Genomic DNA, 22,499 nt, shown 5'->3' on the forward strand with positions numbered 1-22,499 from the left:
CTGAAAGCAGGCTTGGCCACCGTGGGGAGTTCATAAATCCAAAGACTTACAGAGGCAACAGACCTCATTGTTGAACTAGCTAGTAAAGTGTCACCGTGATAGCAACTCTTAATATTGTTGGGAATAAGTGAAATGGTGCATCTAGGGGTGCTGAACAGAAGACCCGAGGACATGGTGACTTATCTTTGCATCTCCCAGGAGCTGATCTTCGGGCTTCTTGCTGCAACTGTTCCCTTGGCTTGGTCCCTGTTAAGAGTCATCCTTGAATGACCCTGAGGGCGTTGAACACTCATCTGGAAGGTTCATTCCCCAGTGTATGTGTTCGCATCCCCCAGCCATCATTTATGGGTAGACCACCCAAAACTTTTAGAGATGTGTCTCAAATTTCGTTATTTTCCAAAGGTGACCACGAGACATAAACACAGCCTCCATGAAAGAATTTTTCCTTTATTTCCGGTTACCTTAGACTCATCTGCCTTCTTTAGCCTATTCCAAATTAATTCTTTTAATCCAAACCCACAGACCTTGCCATTTCTCCCATTTTTTTTGGAGGACACCAGGGATGGGGCATACTTGACTGTGCTCTGGTCTTACTCCTGGCTCTGTGCTCAAGTTTCACATCTGGTGGTTCTCTGGGGACCATAAAGGATTGCAAGAATTGAACTGGGTCCTTCTTGCTTGCAGAGCAAATGCCCTGTCAGCTATACTGTTCCTCTGACTCTACCCTATTCTTCGTCAGGCCCATGCAATTTCTCCTCTTATGAGCTTTATAATCCTGGACCAAGTTTATCTTTCTTAGAGTCTTGTCTATTCCCCCTTTGTCGTCTCTATAACTTCCCATTCTTTCCCATGCCATCCTTCAACCCCCAGCCTCTGCCAAAAACAACCACAGCATCTCAAACTTCAGAACTTTTATTAAAAACCAATTAACTACGATGCATCTCTTCAATTTGTTAAAAATATATTAGAATAAATATAATGTGTATGGTATTTCAGTGTTTGTCTAAGGTAACCATCTGGTACCTAAAGTAGTACCTACCATTCCAGCTATTGGTCACTGGTCACTTGCCATGACGTTTCAAATTTGTTTACAAACAACTGCATGGGAACCCCAAGATTCTACCAGTTGATGGTTGGTTTGGTGGGAGAATGATTTCATAAAGTAGGCAGTTGAAAGGTAGAGTCTAGCCAATCAGGAGGTCAGATTCCCAAGAAGAAGACCGGCTTGGATAGAGAGAGAGGTAGATTGAAGCAGGGTTGGGAGTTGGAATCCTACACGACAGTTATAACAGTTTCACCTTCCTCAGACTCTTGTGTTAGAAAACTACTCCCATTATACTCAAGAGCTTACACATTTCATTAATAAATCAAGAAAATTTCTAAATGATCATTTATATTGCACTGTTCACCAACATCATTAGGTCTTATTATTAGTATATTTCATATAACATTTACAGCACAGTGGGTAGGGCATTTGCCTTGCAGGAGGCCAACCCAAAGTTTCATACATGAAGCCAAGTGCTTTAGCCCTGAGCCACATACCCAGTCATCAGTAACTTAGCTTTTAATTACTTATCTTAAGTAAACAATCAGAAAATTAGACAAATAGATATAAATGTTCACATAAATATAGACTTAGCAGTGAAACATTTCAATTGTAAAAAACTCAAAAATTTTATAGTCGCTGAAATTTATTTTTTAAAAATTATACTTGTATATATACTAATATAAATACATAATTGAAAGACTCCAAAGGAATGTACTTTCATTTTACTTGTATGTTTCTTGTGGTCCTATTTCTTCTTAATATAGTTATCCCACGAACAATACAAATTTGAACTTCTATATGATTTTTTTCAATAATTATATTTTGAAACAATTTTGGACATTGGTATAGATGTGGAATAATTAAAGATGATAAAATATCCTAGAAATATCAAAAAATCTAAGAAAAATTATGCCATGCATGTATTAAATATATGCAGATAACTTATTTGATTGGACCCCAGACTTATTATAGGGGTTAAAGCACTTACCATGCACACAGTCAACCCAAATTAATGGCTGGCACCACCAGGAATGACCCTTGAGCACAGAGTCAGAAGTCCCAAGCACCACATACTATGGCCCAAATAACCCACAAAGTAGAAATATAATTTAGCACTTATTAACCATAAAATACAAATGTATTATGGCCCTCCCGTTGATCATCGATTTGCTCGAGCGGGCCCAGTAACATCTCCATTGGAGACTTTGTTGTTACTGTGTCTGGCATATCGAATACTCTTGGTAGCTTGCCGGGCTCTCCGAGAGGGGTGGAGGAATCGAACTCGGGTCGGCCATGTTGGCTGCGTGCAATGCAAACGCCCTACTCGCTGTGCTATCGCTCCAGCCCTACAAATGTATTATAAAGTCTATTATAAAATCCATTATAAATTTTTTAAATGTATCAAATTTACAGATTTACAGACCACACATAGCACTACTTGCAGACAATGTAATGAAATACTATTAGAAAAACATCTTCTTGGTCAATAGCAGAGTATCTATTAAATTTGGCGGTTTTCAAAAGTTATATGGGAGATAGCAACCTTTATCTCTATGTTACTCAAGAATCAGTTATATGTTTTCTTTTCTTTTCTTCCTTTTTTGTGGGGAGGGGAGTGCACCTAGATGTGCTCCGGGCTCACTTCTCACTCTGTATCCAGAGATCACTCCTGGCAGGCTCAAGGTTCTGGGGACAAAACTCAGGTTAGCTGCATACAAGGTAAACACCCTCTACATACTGCACTAGCTGTTTGGACTATATGTTTGTTTTTTAAAATGACATTTTAATAAAACTTTTTTAATCATTTTTTAAAAACATTTTTAATAAAACATTTAATTAAAAAGTTTAATGCAGGCAAATACTGTTTTAATCATTAAAGTAAGTTTAAAAATTAGAATAATACTTGGTAAAGCATAGAAACACAGCAAAAAAGTAGATGGTATATATCTTATTTGGAAATTTGTAACTGTAACACATTGTCATTTTCCATTTTGAGGATGAGATGAATCCATACAGTAGATTTGTTCACTCACAATGCTATATTCTTTCCTGGATGCTTATTTAAAAATACTTGCCAATGTTCCTGTTTCTAAACATTTTGAGTACTATAGTCCTCTTTGCTATTGTTAGATCTTTCTCTTGTTTTATTTTGTTTTGTTTTGTTTTTTGTTTTGTTTTGTTTTATTAGTTAAACACCATGAGTTACAGTTGTGGACTTACAAGTTGTGTGCTTGGGTTTCAGTTATACAATGATCAGGTACCCACCACAACACCAGTGCCCATTCTCCACCCCTACCACTCCCAGTATCCCTCACACCCCCCCAACCCCCATCCTGCCCTGCCTTTGTGACAGGGCACTCCCTTTTCTTCTATCTCTCCTTTTCGGTGCTGTGATCTGCAGGAGAGACTTTGGGTGGCAATCATGTTCTGTCTGTAGACTGCTGTCAGCAAACATCTCCCATCCTGGGTGGATCTTCTCAGCACCCTTTATTTGGTGCTCCCTTGTCTATCTGAGCTGCCTTTACCCCTAGAGTGTGAGGGTGGCCTCTAAGCCATGGAGTGAACAACCTGGTATTTATCACAGCTGTTCTTGGTGTTGTTCTCTTAGTTTGCTACTTTATGTTACCCAGTTGAATGCAGTCTTTCTATGTCTGTCCCTCTCTTTCTGACTCATTTAGCTTAGCATAATATTTTCCATGCAGTACCACTTGTAAGTAAATTTCATGACTTCATTTTTTTCTAACTGCTACATAGTACTCCATTGTGTAGATGTACCAAAGTTTCCGTGACCAGTCATCTGTTCTCAGGCAATCGGGTTTTTTCCATATTCTAGCTATTGTAAATAGTACTCCAAAGAACAAATAAGTGCAGGTGTCAACTTCGACTATACTTTTTTGCTTCTCCGAGGTACATTCCTAGGAGTGGTATTGCTGGGTCAAATGGGAGCTCAATTTCTAATTTTTTGAGAATCATCCATACTGTTTTCTGAAAGGGTTGAGCCAGTCGGCATTACCAACATCAGTGAAGGAGGGTCCCTTTGTTGCCACATATTGCCAACACAGGTTGCCTTTGTTTTTTTGAATGTGGGCCAGTGTCTGTGGTGTGAAATGATATTTCATTGTTTTGATCCGCATCTCCCTGATGATTAATGATGTAGAGCATTTTCTCATGTGCCTTTTAGCCATTCAGATTTCTTCTTTGAGAAAGTCTCTGTTCATTTCGTTGCCCCACTTTTTGATGGGGTTGGATGTTTTCTTCTTGTGGAGTTCAATCAGTACTTTGTATATACTTGATATCAACCCCTTGTCAGATGTGTATTTGGAGAATATTCTTTCCCATTCTGTAGACTCTCTGTATTTTTAGTCATTGTTTCTTTTGAGGTGCAGAAGCTTCTTTTTTTAATGATGAATACATTTTCATATGCTCATTGGTCTACATATCTTCTCTAAGGAAGTATATGTTCATTTCCTCTCTCCATTTTTTTTAATTTTATTTTTTTTCAGTACTATATAGGTTTTATTACTATATATTTTAGTACAATTTTTTTACATTTATAAATTTTTGTGCTTGGGATTCAGTTATACAATTATCAAGTACCCATCCCTCCACCAGTGCCCATCCTCCCCCACCACGGGTCCTAGCATCCCTCCCACCCCCCATCCCCCCCCCGTCCCACCCTGCCGCTGTGGCAGGGCATTCCCCCTTGTTCTCTCTCTCTTCTTTTGGGTACTGTGTTTTGCCAGAGAGGCATTGAGTGGCAATCATGTTTGGTCTATAGACTACTTTTAGCATGTCTCTCCCACCCTGGGAGGGTCTTCACAACACCCTTTATTTGGTGCTCTCTTCTCTATCTGAGCTTCCTTCTCACCTAGCACATGTGGCTGGCCTTCAAGTCATGGAGCAAAATTCCTGGTACTAATCTGAGCCATTCCTGGGTGTTAGTCTCCCGTTTTGTTGCTTTATGTTCCCCAGATGAATGCAATCTTTCTGTGTCTATCCCGCTCTTTCTGACTCATTTCGCTTAACATGATACTTTCCATGTAGTACCACTTGTATGTAAATTTCATAACTTCATCTTTTCTAACAGCTACATAGTACTCAATTGTGTAAATGTACCAAAGTTTCTTTAACCAGTCATCTGTTCTCAGGCACTCAGGTGTTTTCCAGATTCTGGCTATTGTAAAGAGTGCTGCAATGAACAAACAATTGCAGATGTCACTTCGGCTATACCTTTTTGCCTCTCTGGGATATATTCCCAGGAGTGCTATAGCTGGGTCAAATGGGAGATCAAATTCTAATTTTTTGAGAATCGTCCATACTCTTTTCCAAAATGGTTGGACCAGCCTGCATTCCCATCAGCAGTGAAGGAGGGTCCCTTTCTCGCCACATCCGCGCCAGCACCTGTTGCTTTTGTTCTTGTGGATGTGGGCCGGAAGCTTCTTAGTTTAAGATATTCCCATTTGTCTATCTCTGTTTTCACTTGCTTGGCCAGTGACGTGACATCCTTGAAGATACCATTAGCTTCAATGTCATGGAGGGTTTTGCCAACCTTGTCTTCAATGTATCTTATGAGTTCTGGTCTGATGTTTAGGTCTTTGATCCATTTGGATCTTACTTTGTACATTGTGTTAGGCAGAGATCGAAGCCCAGCAGTTTGCATGTAGTTGTCCAGTTTTGCCAGCACCATTTGTTAAAAAGACTTTCCTTACTCCACTTCGCATTTCTTGCCCCTTTTTCAAAGATTAGATGATCATATGTTTGAGGGGAGATGTCAGTATATTCAACCCTGTTCCATAGGTCTGCAGCTCTGCCTTTGTTCCATTTCCATGCTGTTTTAATCATTACTACTTGTAGTAGAATTTGAGGTTCGGGAAGTTAATTCCTCCCATTTTCTTTTTCCCAAGAATTGCTTTAGCTCTTCGTGGGGGCTTATTGTTCCATATAAATTTCAGGAATGTTTGCTCCAATTCTTTGAAGAATGTTATGGGTATCCTAATAGGGATCGCACTGAATTTGTACAGTGCTTTGGGATGTATTGCCATTTTGACAATATTAATTCTCCCGATCCATGAACAGGATATATTTTTCCATGTCCTCGTGTCCTCTTTTATTTCAAGAAGCAGCGTTTTGTAGTTTTCTTTGTACAGTTCCTTTACTTCCTTAGTTAAACTGATTCCTAGGTAGTTGATTTTCTGGCATACAATTGTGAATGGGATTGTTTTCATCTTGTCATTTTCTTCTCTCTCACTATTTGTGTATGGTAAAGCCATGGACTTTTGGGTATTTATTTTATATCTGCAACTTTACTCTCGAGTCTATCATTTCTAGGAGTTTCTTGGTATAGAGTTTTTAGGGTTCTCTAAGTATAGTATCATATGATTTGCGAATAGTGAGAGCTTGATTTCTTCCTTTCCTATATGGATGGTCTTAATCTCTTTTTCTTGCCTACTTGCTATTGCTAGTATTCTCAGTACTATGTTGAACAGCAGTTGAGAGAGTGGGAATCCTTATCTCTTTCCTGATCTTAGGGGTAACGCTCTCAGTTTTTTCCCATTGAGGATGATGCTTGCTGTATGCTTGTGGTAGCTGGCTCTAACTATATTGGGGAAAGTCCCCTCTATCCCCAATTTGGCGAGGGTTTTCATCATAAACGGATGCTGGATCTTGTCAACTGCTTTCTATACATCTATTGATATGATCATATAATTTTTATCTTTTGTTTTGTTGATATGATGGATTATGTTGATTGATTTCCGAATGTTAAACCATCCTTGCATCCCCGGGATGAATCCCACTTGGTCATGGTGTATGATCTTTTTGAAGAGTTGTTGAATTCTATTTGCTAGTATTTTGTTCAGAATCTTCTCATCCGTGTTCATCAGTGATATCCGCCTGTAGTTTTCTTTTCTCGTGGCGTCTTTGTTTCCATGTGGTATTAGAGAGATATGGGCTTCATAGAAACTGTTAGGGAGAGTTTCTGTTTTTTCAATTTCCTGGAAAAGTTTGAGAAGGACTGGCAGTAGATCCTCTTTAAATGTTTGGAAAAATTCGGTAGTGAATCCATCTGAACCTGGGCTTTTGTTTTTGGGAAGAATTTTAATTAGAGTTTCAATTTCCGTGATGTGACTAGGTCTATTCAGGTATTCTATATCTTCTTGACTCAGCTTTGGGAGATTATAGGAATCCAGGAATTTATGCATTTCTTCTAACTTCTCTTTTTTCTTGGCATACAGACTTTCAAAGTGGTCTCTGATGATCTTTTGAATTTCTTTGGTTTCCGTTGTGATATCTCCATTTTTATTTCTGATTTGGTTTATTAGTGTTCTCTCTCTCTGTTTCTTTGTGAGTTTTGCTAGTGGTTTATCTATCTTGTTTATTTTCTCGAAGAATCAGCTCTTGGTTTCATTGATTTTTTGGATTGTTTCTTAGGTTTCCATGTCGTTGATTTCTGCTCTAAGTTTTATGATCTCTTTCCTTCTGCCCGATTTAGGCTCCTTATGTTGATCCTTTTCTAAGATCTTGAGCTGTGAAGTCAAGTTGCTTATGTGCATCCTTTCTTCCATCCTTAGATATGCTTGCAGAGCTATAAATTTTCCCCTTAATAGGGCTTTAGCTGCATCCCATAAGTTCTGGTAGTTCATGTCTTCATTCTCATTTGTTTCCAGGTATCTTTTGATTTCTTCCTTGACGTCCTTCCTGACCCACACATTGTTCAGCAGTGACTTGTTTAGTTTCCAGGTGTTCGATTTGGTTGTCCGTGTCTGTGTGTTATTCACATCTATCCTCAGTGCATCATGGTCTGAAAAGATTGTTGATACTTTTTCTATCTTCCTGATTCTATTGAAGTATGTTTTGTGGCCTAGCACATAGTCTATTTTGGAAAATGTTCCATGCGCACTGGAGAAGAATGTGTATTCTTTCTTTGGGGGGTGTAAAGCTCTGTATAGGTCTATAAGTCCTTTATCTTCTATTTCTTCATTCAAAGCCAATGATTTCTTGCTGAGTTTTGTTCTTGTTGATCTATCCAGAGGTGATAAGGCGTTGTTGAAGTCTCCATCTACTATTGTGTTGCTAGCACTGTCTTCTTTAAATTCTGTTAGCAGTTGTTTTAAGTATCTAGCTGTTCCTTCATTAGGTACATATATATTTAAGAGTATGATTTCTTCCTGTTGTATGTATCCCTTGATGAAGAGAAAGTGGCCTTCGCTGTCCCTTCTAATGTTTCTCAGCCTGAAATTAATGTTGTTGGATACTAGTATGGCCACCCCAGCTTTTGTGAGGGAGCTGTTTGCTTGCAGGATTGTTTTCCATCCTTTCACTTTGAGTCTGTGTTTGCTCTGATTGTTCAGATGAAGTTCTTGTAGACAGCAGAATGTTGGTTTCAGTTTCTGGATCCATTTTGCCACTCTGTGTCTCTTGGTAGGTGCATTTAGACCATTGACATTAAGGGAGATTATTGTCATGGGGTTTTGTGCCATCTTCCTGTAGGAGTTGATTGTGTTTACACGTGTTTTCCTTCTTATCTTACAGGAGCCCCTTTAGTCCTTCATTTAGATTTAGTTTTGAGTTTATGAAGTTCCTGAGCTTTTGTTTATCTACAAAGTGGTGTATCATTCCATCAAATTTGAGTGAGAGTTTAGCTGGATAGAGTATTCTTGGTGAGGCGTTCATTTCATTGAATTTTTTCACAATGAATGAGACCAGTTGTAGTTACTTCATTGTCTACGCACCAACATCTCATTATGATGAAAGAGAAATCGAGAAGTTCTACATGGAGCTAGAGAAGTTCTATAAAGAAGACCACACCTTCTACAAGATCATTGTGGGTGATTTTAATGCCAAGATAGGACCGAGAAGATCAGCTGAAGAACTTCACATCGGGACCCATGGCCTAGAATGGAACGAACAGGGTGAGAGACTGTCTGAGTTCCTCATGTCGACCAAGACCATTCATGGTAACTCACAGTTCCAGAAGGCAGAATCTAAACGATGGACATGGGAGTCTACCGGTGGACGATTCCACAACGAAATAGACCACATCATATTCAATCGATGGTTTTGCCTGACTGATGTTGCTGTTGTCCCAAAATTTCGAACGGGATCGGACCACCGTCTCCTTCGTGCAAAATTCTACTTCACAGAGCGGGGAGAAAGGGCTGCAAAGTTCAAAAAGAGAACTCCCAGAATGACCACCAACTGGGAACTCTTTGGTACTATTGCGGCAACATGGGAAGATGCCATTGTTGACAACATTGACGAGGAATACGATCGACTGGTTCAGCACCTCCATGAATGTGCGAGGAACGCCAAGAGAGAGATAGCCACAAAAAGTCGCCTATCTTCGAAAACTCTTGAGCTAATTCGCCAGCGTGGTTTGGCGCATGCCTCAGGCAACCGCAAGCTAACGTCCGAGCTTGCAAAGCAGTGCAGAGATGCGATCAAGGAAGACCTCAAAGAGAGAAGAGCAGAAGTACTGGTAGATGCGGCAGAAGCCGGGAAAAGTATTCGTAACGCCCGCCTGTCCTTCGCCAACTATAAGACCAAGATGACTGCCCTCCGACGTCCTGATGGATCCATCACATCCTCCAGAACGGCAATGGAGAAGATTATCCATGACTTCTACTCAAATCTCTTCGATAGCCATGTCCACTTGCCAACATACCAAATTCCACAGGATGGGTATGTCGTTCCCAATGTTCTCCCTTCCGAAATCCGACACGCCATTTCGTCGGTAAAGAAACAAACAGCACCCGGCCCAGACAAGGTCAGACCTGAACACCTGAAGAACCTGCCGTCAGTACTCATCAATACACTGACTCGGCTCTTCACTCGCTACCTGTCTGAATGCAAAGTTCTGTCCCAATGGAAAACCAGCAGGACCGTACTACTGTTCAAGAAGGGTGACATCCATGACATTGGCAACTATCGCCCGATCTGCCTATTGTCTGTCATCTACAAGTTGTTCACTCGAGTCATCCTGAATAGGATTAGCAGAACACTAGATGAAGGACAACCATGCGAGCAAGCAGGATTCCGCAAAGGATTAAGCACCATCGACCATATCCACACGATTACCAAGCTCATTGAGGTTTCTCGGGAGTTCAAGATGCCGCTCTGCTTAACGTTCATTGATTTAAAGGCCTTTGATTCTGTTGAGACGGAAGCGGTCATTGAAGCCCTAGCCAATCAGGGCATTCAAGCCCAATACATCAGGATCCTCCGTGAGCTGTATTGCGGATTCACTACCAGGATCTCACCATTCTACAAAGAAATGATGGTTGATGTCAAGAGAGGGGTGCGGCAGGGTGATACCATTTCACCGAAACTCTTCAGTGCCACCCTCGAGAACATCATGCGACGACTGGAATGGGAAGGAATGGGTGTGAAGATAGATGGTCGGCAACTACACCACCTCCGCTTTGCTGATGGCATTGTTTTAATAACACCAAACATCAGCCAAGCGGCACAAATGCTGGCCGACTTTGACCGTGAGTGTGGAAAGGTAGGACTACAGCTGAATCTTACGAGGACAATGTTTATGAGAAACAGCCTTGTTCCTGACGCCCCATTCGCTCTCAATGGAACGACCATCTCCGGATGCAACAGCTATGTGTGCCTAGGTCTAGAGGTCAACATGACAAATGACCTGGCACCCGAGCTGCGCAGGAGGAAGAGAGCGGCTTGGAACGCCTTCAAGAACGTCGAAGAAATAGCTAAGAGGACGAAGAACCTCTGGCTCCGGGCACATCTCTTTGATTCCACTGTTCTTCCTGCATTAACATATGCCTCAGAGACCTGGGCCCTACGCAAACAAGATGAGAACGCCATTCAGGTCTCCCAAAGAAGAATAGAAAGAGCTATGCTTGGAATATCACGTTTCACTCAAATGAGAGAACGAATCCGGAGTTCTGACATCCATCGACGATCAAGGATCAGGGATGCTGTCTCATTTGCCAAGGTGTCGAAAATCAGATGGGCTGGTCACGTAATGAGATTTAAAGACGACCGTTGGACTAGAGCTGTTACTGATTAGATTCCACGATATGTCAAGAGACCGCGTGGCTGCCCACCTACCAGATGGTCAGACTTCTTCGTCAAGATCATGAACGATCGTTTTGAGGCCCTTCATGTCCCTGGAACGAACAGATGCCATTGGGCTACACTAGCACGATACAGGGACAAATGGAGACGTTACTGGCGCCCGCTCGAGCAAATCGACGACTAACGGGAAGTTAAGTGATTAAGTGATTTTCACAATATCCCACCATTGCCTTCGGGCTTGGAGGGTTTCCACTGATATGTCTGCTGTGAATCTAAGGGGTGCTCCTTTGTATGTAATTTCCTTCTTTGACCTTGCTGCTTGTAATATTGTGTCTCTTTCCACAGCATCCATCGTTCTGACTATGATATGCGTTGGAGTGTTTTTTGTGGGGTCTCCTTTAGCTGGTACCCTTCTGGCTCCTTGGATCTGGATGTCTGCTTTCCTTAACTCTGGGAACTTTTGAGCAATGATTTCTTTGACTCTAGCTTTTTCATTGAGGTTGTCTCTCTTTCCTTCTGGTACTCCAATGATTCTAATGTTGTTCCTCTTGGCGTCATCCCCTAGGTCTCTGATTCTCCTTAGAGCCATTTTGAGATCTTTTCCTATTGCTTGTTGTTCCCTGTGGTATTTCTGTTGCTCATCTTCAAGCTCGCTGATCCTCTCTTCAGCTGCACTTATCCTATTGCTAAGGGTACTTACTGACTTTTTAATTTCATCCACTGAATACTTTATTTTTAACTCTTCTTTTTGTAGCTATTTTTAATTCTGTTCTCTTTTCTTCTTGTATTTTCTTGACTATCTGTTCTATTGTTTATTTCATTTCTTCTTTTAGTCTTTGGATATCTCTTCCATTGATTCTTTGAGTAGATTCTTGAACACCCTCTGCATTTTATCCTGGAATTCTTTATCAAAGAGAGCGCAATTGTGGACAACCTCGGTTGAGGATTCGGGATTCCTTTCTTCATATTCTCCTTGTGGTGGAGATTTGCGCTGTTTCTTCATGTTGTTTTGGTTACCTAGAGGTAGACCCCTGAAATCACAGGTACTGTTCCCTCTTATCATGGGAAAGGATTTTGGATAAGGTTGGTTGATGGTAGCCAAGCTTCTCCCTTTCTAGATTCCGACCATCTTCTCAATCAGGCCTTATTCTTTGTTTTAAAACCGACATTGTGTGAAGCTTTGGAGGAGGTACTTTTTAGTTTTGAGCTTGTACAGCACATTTCATACAGATCTTTTGTTAGAAATGGAGTAGGCAAGTGGGATGTTGTTGTATTCTAGTAGAGGTGGTCAGAAATTTTTAGTCGGTAAAAGCCCTCCCGTTGATCGTCGATTTGCTCGAGCGGGCCCAGTATCGTCTCCATTGGAGACTTTGTTGTTACTGTGTCTGGCATATCGAATACTCTCGGTAGCTTGCCGGGCTCTCCGAGAGGGGCAGAGGAATCGAACTCGGGTCGGCCATGTTGGCCGCTTGTAAGGCGAACGCCCTACCCGCTGTGCTATCGCTCCAGCCCTAATTAGGCGACAAAGCGAGGGATGAAAGTACAGAGTGCCCAGATTGGGAAATATAACTGCGGCTGTCCACCCAGGAGAAGGCCACGCCCACTTCTGGGAGACCACGCCCCCTACATGGTGGCCACGCCCCTGGCCCATCCCAGGGTCACTCCCACCCAGGATCCTGGAATGGAGGAGGGGCAATGGAAAATCCCATGGAGCTGCTGCAGGTGTCCCCTGCTGGAGGGTGTCCATTTCTGCAGGAAAAGGCTCGGGGCTGGGGGTGAGGAGCGGTGGAACTGGCTTGTGTTCCCCCTACCCACCTGGAGGGGAGGAACTGATTAGGTGATGGATAGTGCCATGGAGCTGCTGCAGGTGTCCCCCGCAGGTGTCCCCCTGTGGAGGGTGTCCAGTTCAGCGGGAAAACGAGCGGGGCTCTTGTTTTATTTTTACTTTCTGTTCCAATCTTAATGGTATCACTATCTACTCAGTCAACCTAGCTAAACCCTAAAGTCTCTTCCACTTTCTCCTGTTTGAGTCTCTGCTTTCTGACAAAAGGGAGGACTTCGGAATGCTGACATCAATCCAATACCCAGGGCCGCAGGAGATAGTGTAGTGATTATAGAAATTGCCTCACATGCACTCAATTTGACTCCCAGCACCACTGATTGCCAGAGTATCAAAGGCTGTATAGCCTCGGAGGACCGCAAGCACCATGGCCACGTTTTCTGAGAATTGTCTCTGGGGCCCCCACACCTCCTGAGCATTGCTTTAGAGACTCTCACAGCAACCAAAAAATACATAATGCCCCAGAAACGTGTACTTGTCTTAAATAGGGATCCTCACTTGAGGTGAGGTTCACAAGGAAATATTGCATGAAAACATAAAGTAAAGAGCCGGGGAGAAAGTGTAAATCATATGAGTACAGATCATATATTTGGTGAAATGTGTTAAGATTCAGATGCCCTAGTCTTCGCACCAGGGATATTCCTTCAAAAATGCCCCCAATATACTGGAAAGGTTCTAGAACATTAGATGACTGAAAACCAATTATGAGCAACTTTGTAACTGTGTATCTCTTAATGATTCTAATTGTTAAAGTAAATTTTATATTCACCCATCAAAGTTACCTTTTTACCACTAAATGGGAAAGATACTTTCTAATACTTATCCTCACCAAAAGCTCAACAGAGTGTGACACTTGCCGGGAAATGTCCTCCCTTGCATTTTCTCATGACACTTATTAGTACTTCACTCTTCTGTTTCTTCCCTCTTCTCATGCCAAATCTTTCCGACTCCTTTGCAAGCTCCTCAAACATTATTTATCCATTCAACATTGATGCACTTTGCCACTGCTCCTCTTGACTTCTTGTCCATGAACTGATTCTAAAACATAACATAGCTGTAATTACAGTATTCATGAAAAAGACAGTCATTGATGTATCTTTGGGTTTAGCATTCTTCAAGCTATTGGCACACAGGTGAGTAACATTTTTTTCCTACACAGAACACAAAAATAGATACACTGGGTTTTAAATTTCTATCAGTAGTCTGAGGTACAAATTAAGGATATATATTTTTAATGTTTTATTGAATATCTGTGAGATAGACCATTACAAATCTATCCATAATTTGCTTCCAGTCATACAACGATCCAACATCCATCCCTCCAATAGTGTACATTTCCCACCACCAATGTTCCTGGTTCCCTAAAACCATCCCCCAACACCCTACCCCCACCCCCAGCCTGTCTCTATGGCAGGCTCTTTAATTCTTTCTCTCTGTCTCCTTTTTATTTTGTGCATTATGGGTCTCGTACAGGTACTAAGAGGTCATCATGTTTGTTCAAGGAATTTAGTATTTTTATCAGGAAGGTAAGGCTGGAGTAGCTTTGAGGTATGGAAATGACTGCTGAGGCTTCCATAAGTACAGGGCAGTGGGGGTGGGATGCCCATCGTGACCCAGAGAAAGCCTGGAGATTTCAGTCACAAAACACGCATATCCGAATTTTCAGTGTTATATTTCAGTGAGAGCCATCCTGAGACGGTGGAAACCAGACGAGGGCATAGTGGCGATTTTGGATTGTGGGAGCAAGTGGCTGCACTGGGTTCTGGTTGGGTGGGCACCAAACTAACCTGCCTCCCTTTGATTTACCCTAGTGTGTTCAGCCTTTTGCAGGTCCAAGGTCAACTGTGGCTTTTGATATCTTTCAAGATTTGTTTATGGGTCTCTGAAACAAGACCAATCCATTAGCTTGTATACCTGAGCCAGGGTTGATTTGTGAACATGGCTCCCACATTATCTTTCGGGAGTTTAATTTCTCGGGAAACTTAGTCCTGAGGTGTTGGGATCCAGCCAGAGGCACAGTGGCAATTTGAGGTTATCAGGAAGCATGAAGACACCATCAGACTCACTTGAGGGTACAGGTTGACTTCCTGGAGGCACTGCACCACCAGACTAACAAATATTCATTGAGTTAATGAATGAATAATCAACATTTTCAAAATGTGTCACTTTATTGCATTTTGGAAGGGTAACTTCTAACAGGGAAATAATCTTCATGGTATAGTCAAGACCTATGATTTATTCTTAATATATTTAATAAAAGCTACACATTTTGGAAATTTATACAAAGAAATTCTTTTATATTATCTGTCTTCATAATTTACTTGTAAATTACTAAGATATCACAGTTTATTCCACTGTTCTTAGCATAGAAATTTACAGACAGAAAGTGTTAAATACAAATTCATTTTGGCACTTCTGTTCAATGTAGTACTGGAAGTACTTGCAATAGAAATTAGATAAGAAAAAGATATTAAGGGTTTTTCATTTATGAACGGTAGAAATAAGCTCTCACTATTCACAGAAGATATCCTACTATATTTGGAGAATACTAAAACCTCTACCAAAAAATCCTAGAAACAATAGACTTTTATAGTAAAGTTGCAGGCTATAAAATCAATACCCAAAAGTCTATGGCTTTTTTATATGCAAATAATGAGTGAGAAGAAAGTGACATGAAAAAGCAATCCCATTCACAATCGTGCCTCAGAAAATCAAGAACTTTGGAATCCTTGGAAACTTTTGCCCGTGTGTCATGACTGAGAATCACTATCAGTAGATATGAAACTCACTATACACAAAGATGCACACAGGCTACTTTGAGTCATCTGTGTTGTTAATGTGTGCTGGCCATTAAACTTCACTGAAACCCTTTTATCTGTCCTTTACAGGAGCCTCATGAGTCGCACCTTCCGTTCAAGTTGAACTTGTAATAAGGTGGAATGAAATCATCAATATGCTCCTCACCTCTTCCTTCAGGAGAAAAATCCTGCTTACAATCAAGGTGGTCAAAGTGCAGACAACACCATCCACCTTTTTCTGGAGATGTACACGGGACTGAGGTGAGAACAGCAAAAGGCTCTAGTTTAATGGTCTTAATGAAGGTTTCAGGGAAGGGCATTAAACAAGACTCATATAACACCTTCCAAAAGAATTATTTTGTAAAACTGATGCCGTGGGTATGGTAAAAAATAATATGGTAAAACCCATATTTTTCTTTCTGGGACATTAAAGTTCGAAATCTATTTATTCAAGCTGCTTTGAAATACATTCCTTGATTAGGAATCACTGTCTGCCATAGGAGTGAGTAAGGACAACACTCCAACTAATCAGAAGAGAAAAATATGGAAAAATTAACTCATACTAGGTTTGGTAACACATATACTAAAATTGAAATGATACAGAGATTAGCATGGTTCTTGCACAGAGATGACATGCAATCTTGTAAAGCGTTCCATATTTTTGTTGCAAGAACAATTAACAGGGCTACTTTAAGCTAAGACAACCCCAATCCCCACAAGTACAAAAGTTCTACATAAAGATAGCACAAATCCCCATCACAACAATCCCTCTCAATGTCAATGGACTAAATATGCCAATTCAGAGGCATAGAATGGGAAAATGAATTAGAAAACTGAACCCAACATTCTGCTGCCTGCAAGAAACACATCTGAACAATCAAAGCAACTATGGGCTCAAAGTAAAAGTCTGAAAACAATTCTTCAAGAAAAGAACACCTCCACAAAGCTGGAGTGGCCATACTAGTATCAGATCACATGGACTTAAGGCTAAGGGTAATAAGAGACAGTGAAGGTCATTTCTTAATGATCATGGGATCTGTACATCAGAAAGAACTCATCCTCCTCAATGTATATGCTCCTAATGACAGACCAGCAAAATACTTATAAACAACTTCTAATACACTTAAAGAAAAACATTGATAGCAACACAAAACTAGTTGGAGATTTCAACACTACTTTGTCACTTCTCAATAGATCAAACAGACTAAAGTTCAGCAAGGAAATATTTTATTTAAGGGAAGTAATGAACAACCATTGGCTTAGAGAAGAAATCAAAGAGGAAATAAAAAGTTTCCAGAAACAAATGAGAATGAGGACACAAGCTACCAGAACTTGTGGGACACAGCAAAAACAGTGTTAAGAGGAAAGATTATAGCTCTGCCAGAATTCATCAGGAAGAAAGAAAGGGCCTACATGAATAAATTAGAGCTCAAGATTTTGGAAAATGACCAACTAAAGTAGTCCAAACTAGGCTGGAGGAAGGAAATAATAAAACTTGTAGCAGAAATCAATTAGCTAGAATCCCAAAATACAATAAAGAAGACCAATAAAAGCAAAAGCTGGTTCTTTGAGAAAATAAACAAGATCAATAAACCACTAAAAGCCTCTCAAAGAAACAAAGAGAAAGAATTCTAATAAATCGAATCAGAAATGCAAAGGGGGATATATAATAGAAACTAAAGAAATCCATAGGATGATTAGAAATTATTTTGAGAATCTTTGCAGTAGGATATGAGAGAATCTTGAATAAATTGATAAATTATTGGATTCCAATTACCTCTCAAGGCTGAACCAAGAGGATTAGGAATACTTGAACCTATCACTACCAAGGAAATTGAAATGATGGTCAAAAGTATCCCCCAAAACAGAATCCCTGGCCCAGATGAATTCAATAGTGAAATATTTCAAACCTTGAAAGAGGAACTGCTGCCAACATTTTTCAAGATTTTCCAGAAAATTGAAGAAACAGAAATACTCCCAAATAGTTTCTATGAGGCAAAGATCACCCTAATACTCAAATCAGACAGAGACACCACAAAAAATTATAGACCTATTTCCTTGATGAATACAGATACAAAGATTCTCAAGAAAATACCAGCAAAGAGAATTCAGAAACTCAACAAAAGATCACACACTATGACCAAGTAGGTTTATCTTGGGGATGCAAGGATGGCTTAACATTCTCAAGTCAATCAACAGAATACACCATCTCAATAAAATAAAGATAAAAGTCATATGATCATATCAATAGATGTAGATAAAGCATTTGATGAGATCTAGCACTCATTCATGATGAAAAACTCTCAACAAAATGGGAGTTGAAAGTACTTTCCTCAATGTAGTCAAAGCAAACTACCACAAACCCACAGCAAGCATTATTTTCAACGGGGGAAAACTAAAGGCTTGGAGCAGAAATCAATGAGCTAGAATCCCAAAATACAATCAGGCACAAAACAAGTTACCCACTCTCACCACTCCTATTGAGCATAGTACTTGAAGCACTTGCCATATGATTTCAGTAAAAAAAAAAATATATCAAGGGCATCCAGATAAAAAAGAAGAACTCAAGCTTTTACTATTTGGAGATTACATGATATTATACTTAGAAAATCCCAAGGAATCTACAAAAAAGCTCCTGGGAACAATAGATTTGTTTAGTAAAGTAGCATATTACAAAATCAATATCCGGTAGTCCATGGCTTTCCCATATATTAATAATGAAAGAGAAAAAAGAGATAGAGAAAAACAATCCCATTCACAATAATACCTCAGAAAATCGAGTATATTAGAATCAACTAAAAAGGTTAAGGAACTACAGGTAAAGGTAAAGGTAAAGGTCCTCCCGTTGATCGTCGATTTGCTCAAGTGGGCCCAGTAACGTCTCCATTGGAGACTTTGTTGTTACTGTGTTTGGCATATCGAATACTCTCGGTAGCTTGCTGGGCTCTCCGAAAGGGGCGGAGGAATCGAACTCGGGTCGGCCATGTTGGCCGCTTGTAAGGCGAACGCCCTACCCGCTGTGGTATCGCTCAAAAAAAAAAAAAACCCTACAAAACACTTCTTCACGAAATAAAAGAGGATATGAGGAAATGGAATCACAACCCATGCTCATGGATTGAGAGGATTAACACTGTCAAAATGGCAATACACTCCAAAGCTCTATAAAGATTTAATGCACTTCCTATAAAGATACCCATAACATTTTTCAAAGAAATAGATTAAACACTCTTGAAACTCATACACAACAATAAACTCCCATGAAGAGCTAAAGCAATCTTTGGTAAAAAGAAGAAGGGAACACCTTCCCCAAATTCAAACCCTACTACAACGTTGTAGTAATCAAAATAGCATGGTATTCAGATAAAGACAGGTCTCAGATCAATGGAGTATAGTCAAATATCCTGACGCTGGCCCTCAGATTATTATTACCTAATCTTTCATAAAGGCTCAAGAAATATGAAGTTGAGCAAGGAAGTCTCTTCAGCAACTGGTGCTGGGAAAACTGGACAGCAACATGCAAAAAAAATGAACTCAGACCTCTTTATAGTGCCAGGAACAAAGTCAGATCAAATGAATTAAAGACCTCAATATCATACCTGAATTCTTAAGATATTTGGAGAAAAATGTGGGAAGATCCCTCCATGACATTAAAGCTAAGGGAAACTTCTAGAAAGAAACACCACTGACCAATGAAGAGGAAGTGAAGATAAACAAATGAGACTACATTAAACTAAGAAGTTTCTGCAACTCAGAAAAAATAGTGACCATGATAAAAAGACAGCGCACATAATGGGGAAAAATTATTTATGCAATACCCATACAATTGACCTCAAAATTCTGACTGCTGTATCATTGCTCGAGCTCGAGCGGGCCCAGTAACGTCTCCATTGGAGACTTTGTTGTTACTGTGTCTGGCATATCGAATACTCTCGGTAGCTTGCCAGGCTCTCTGAGAGGGGCAGAGGAATCGAACTCGGGTCAGCCATGTTGGCCGCTTGTAAGGCGAACGCCCTACCAGCTGTGCTAGAACACTAAATAGTTCCCGTGAATTTTATTCTTCTTCACATATATTTACTCTAAAATATTTTAGATTTCCTTTTAAACCACAGGTAAAAAAAGTAAAATTATAAGTTTTTTTAAAAATTAAAAATAAGCCCTATACATAGCCAGGTGCGACCCAAAAAACAAAAAAAGAAGCAAGCAAGCAAGCAAGAAAGAAAGAAAGAAAGAAAGAAATTAAAAATTAAAAAATAATGCTGTTTGCAATGCTAAGGATCAATCCCAGATCATCATACAATGGAAGGCAAATGCACTATCACTGAGTTATATCCCTGTTCTTAAACATTTAAAAAGGTCTTATTTGATGTCTCATTGCGTTTTCTTTTTAAAAAAATGCTTTTCTTAGTAGACCTGCTCACCCCCATATCTCCTACTTCTTGACCTTTGTATATTTTACCTCTAAGACTCAGTTGTCACCTTATCCTTCCTATAGCCATGCTTTCCTTTGACAAACTTTCCAAGATCATGTCTGGCTTGCGTTAACTTGGCATAAAATGGAAACCTTATTTTCTGTATCCTCTCACGCTAGAGGTAATGATGTTTTCGACCTTGGAGAAATCTTTTCTGGGGAGCTTTCTGACTGTTTCTACTTGACTTCAAAATATCTAAAGGTAAGTCATCCTTTTTTTTGCGTTTTTTGTCACATCTGGCGATACACAGGGGTTACTCCTGGCTCTGCACTCAGGAATTACTCCTCACTGTGCTTGGGGGGAACATACAGGATGCTGGGAATCTAACCTGGGTCAGTCATGTGTAAGGCAAATGTACTATAGCTCCAGCTCCCCCTGCTGTACTATAGCTCAAAAACCTGCTGTACTATAGCTCCAGCTCCCCCCCCCCCCCCCATAATTCATCATCTTGAGGGCCTCAGATTTTTACCTTGGATTTAGAAACTTGAAATTTACATTGACACAGTAAATTGAAACCACAAAAGCATTGAATGGCATGTTATAATGGTAGCAGCCATGAGCAAACATTGATAACCCATAAGTTGGCACGAATGAATTCTGTCTCAGAGGCTTCACTTCTGAGTATACCTGTCATACCTCCTTTCTGTTACGTATCCCAGGATCAGAATCTATATCAGGCCATCAGTAGAAATTGTCCACCCGAAAGCTAGCCTTCCACTGGGATCAGAATCCTTGATCCATCTAACTTGTAATTTTTCATTCATGACTTGTTGACCTTGTTTCAGGAGGAGGCATCCAGAGCATAAACTCAGCTTTCCAGTAGTTTCCACAGGAAATCCAAAGACCTGAGAATGTTATCATTTCTGACGCCACTGTTAAAGATTTTTTTGGAATCCCACGGTAAGATACTATCATTAATGTTATAATATTACTGTTCTCCATAGTCCAGATCTCCTCAAAGAACTCTTTACCCTCCTCACTCCAAGTGCAGACTCCAGTTTATGATGTTCCTCAATGTACTTCTAATAGTTTCACTCAGGTTCCCCCTAAAGTGCGCAAGTTAAGATCATACCACTCCAAGTTCTTATTCCTAAACTACCAGAGTCGGCTTGGTCCTTAAGCTTGTGTTCTCCCTTGAAGAAATACCGTGCTTCCTTTCTCTACGTCTCTCTTTGCTTGCTTTGTTAAACAAGTGTTCTCTCTTGAACGTATATTCCATTCCACCCTACACCTGTTTCACAAGTTTCTAAGTGTTGTTTAATAAAATCTATTTTGCTTCACTAAACTAAAAATTTTAAAACACCAGAGCATTGTTAAAACCAATATTTGTATCTTTTAAACCACAAATTTTGAGAATGAAAGGTGGTAAAGCAATGGAATACAACTCAGTTGTATGAAGTGAAATCTTATTATTTGTATAAAAATGGATAACATGAAGATATTATATTTAGTGACATAAACCAGGCAGAGAAAGATAGGCATCATACAAGTTCATGCATATGTGGCATATGGAAAAAACAAATTATAAGAATAAAATGAGACAGACAAACGTCTAAAACATTATTTATATTCTATGATTTATAATTCAATTAATAATGGTTTCTCATACACATAATTCCAACATGACACTCCTCATTCTCTCAAAACATAAACCCTCCCTCTCCCCCAACCCCCAGAATCCCTCACTCCCAATCCCCTTCTCAATTGTGTGGATCAGTTCTCCCCTTACATTGCCCTTGAACATTTGTTGCTACCTTGCTGTGTGTCTTTACATCCCACATATGAGAAAAATCTCTCTGTATCTGTTCCTTTCCTTAAGGCTAACTTTACATGCACGATATCCTCTAGTTTCATCCAATGTTGAAAATTGCATAATTTTGATCTTTCCAAAGAAATAAAAACAAACTTTAGAAATATAAGACTATTTAGTTACCAGATGGAAAGGTGTAATCAAAGTGGAAAAACTGAACAATGGTGAATGACAGAGTAGGCCTTTCAGTAGTGAGTGTAATATGATACATGCACGTTGATTCTGCATAATCCTAAAATTTATGAAATTCTATAATGTAATTCTATAATGTAATTTTAAATAATCAAAAAAGTATTTAAATAATTTACATTTCTCTATGATTTTGACGTATCTTTTGTGTCAAACAATCAGAAATAAAAATAATGTGAGATAGAGATATGGTGCATCACTATACTTTTAAACAAGAGAAGTGCTGAAAATTTCTGTGTCTTGATGAACTGTCATATAAATTGACTCCAAAATCCAATTAATGTACTCAAGGAAAAATAAAAGT

The 22,499-nt window shown here is 39.8% G+C and overlaps 1 pseudogene; it reads left to right on the forward strand.

Moving 5' to 3' along the window:
* Positions 1 to 16,293: 16,293 nt before the first annotated feature.
* On the forward strand, positions 16,294 to 16,390 carry LOC130015861 (uncharacterized; annotated as a pseudogene).
* Positions 16,391 to 22,499: the final 6,109 nt, after the last annotated feature.

This window comes from Sorex fumeus, unplaced genomic scaffold (genome assembly GCF_029834395.1).
Source record: "Sorex fumeus unplaced genomic scaffold, SorFum_2.1 ptg000131l, whole genome shotgun sequence".
NCBI lineage: Eukaryota > Metazoa > Chordata > Mammalia > Eulipotyphla > Soricidae > Sorex > Sorex fumeus.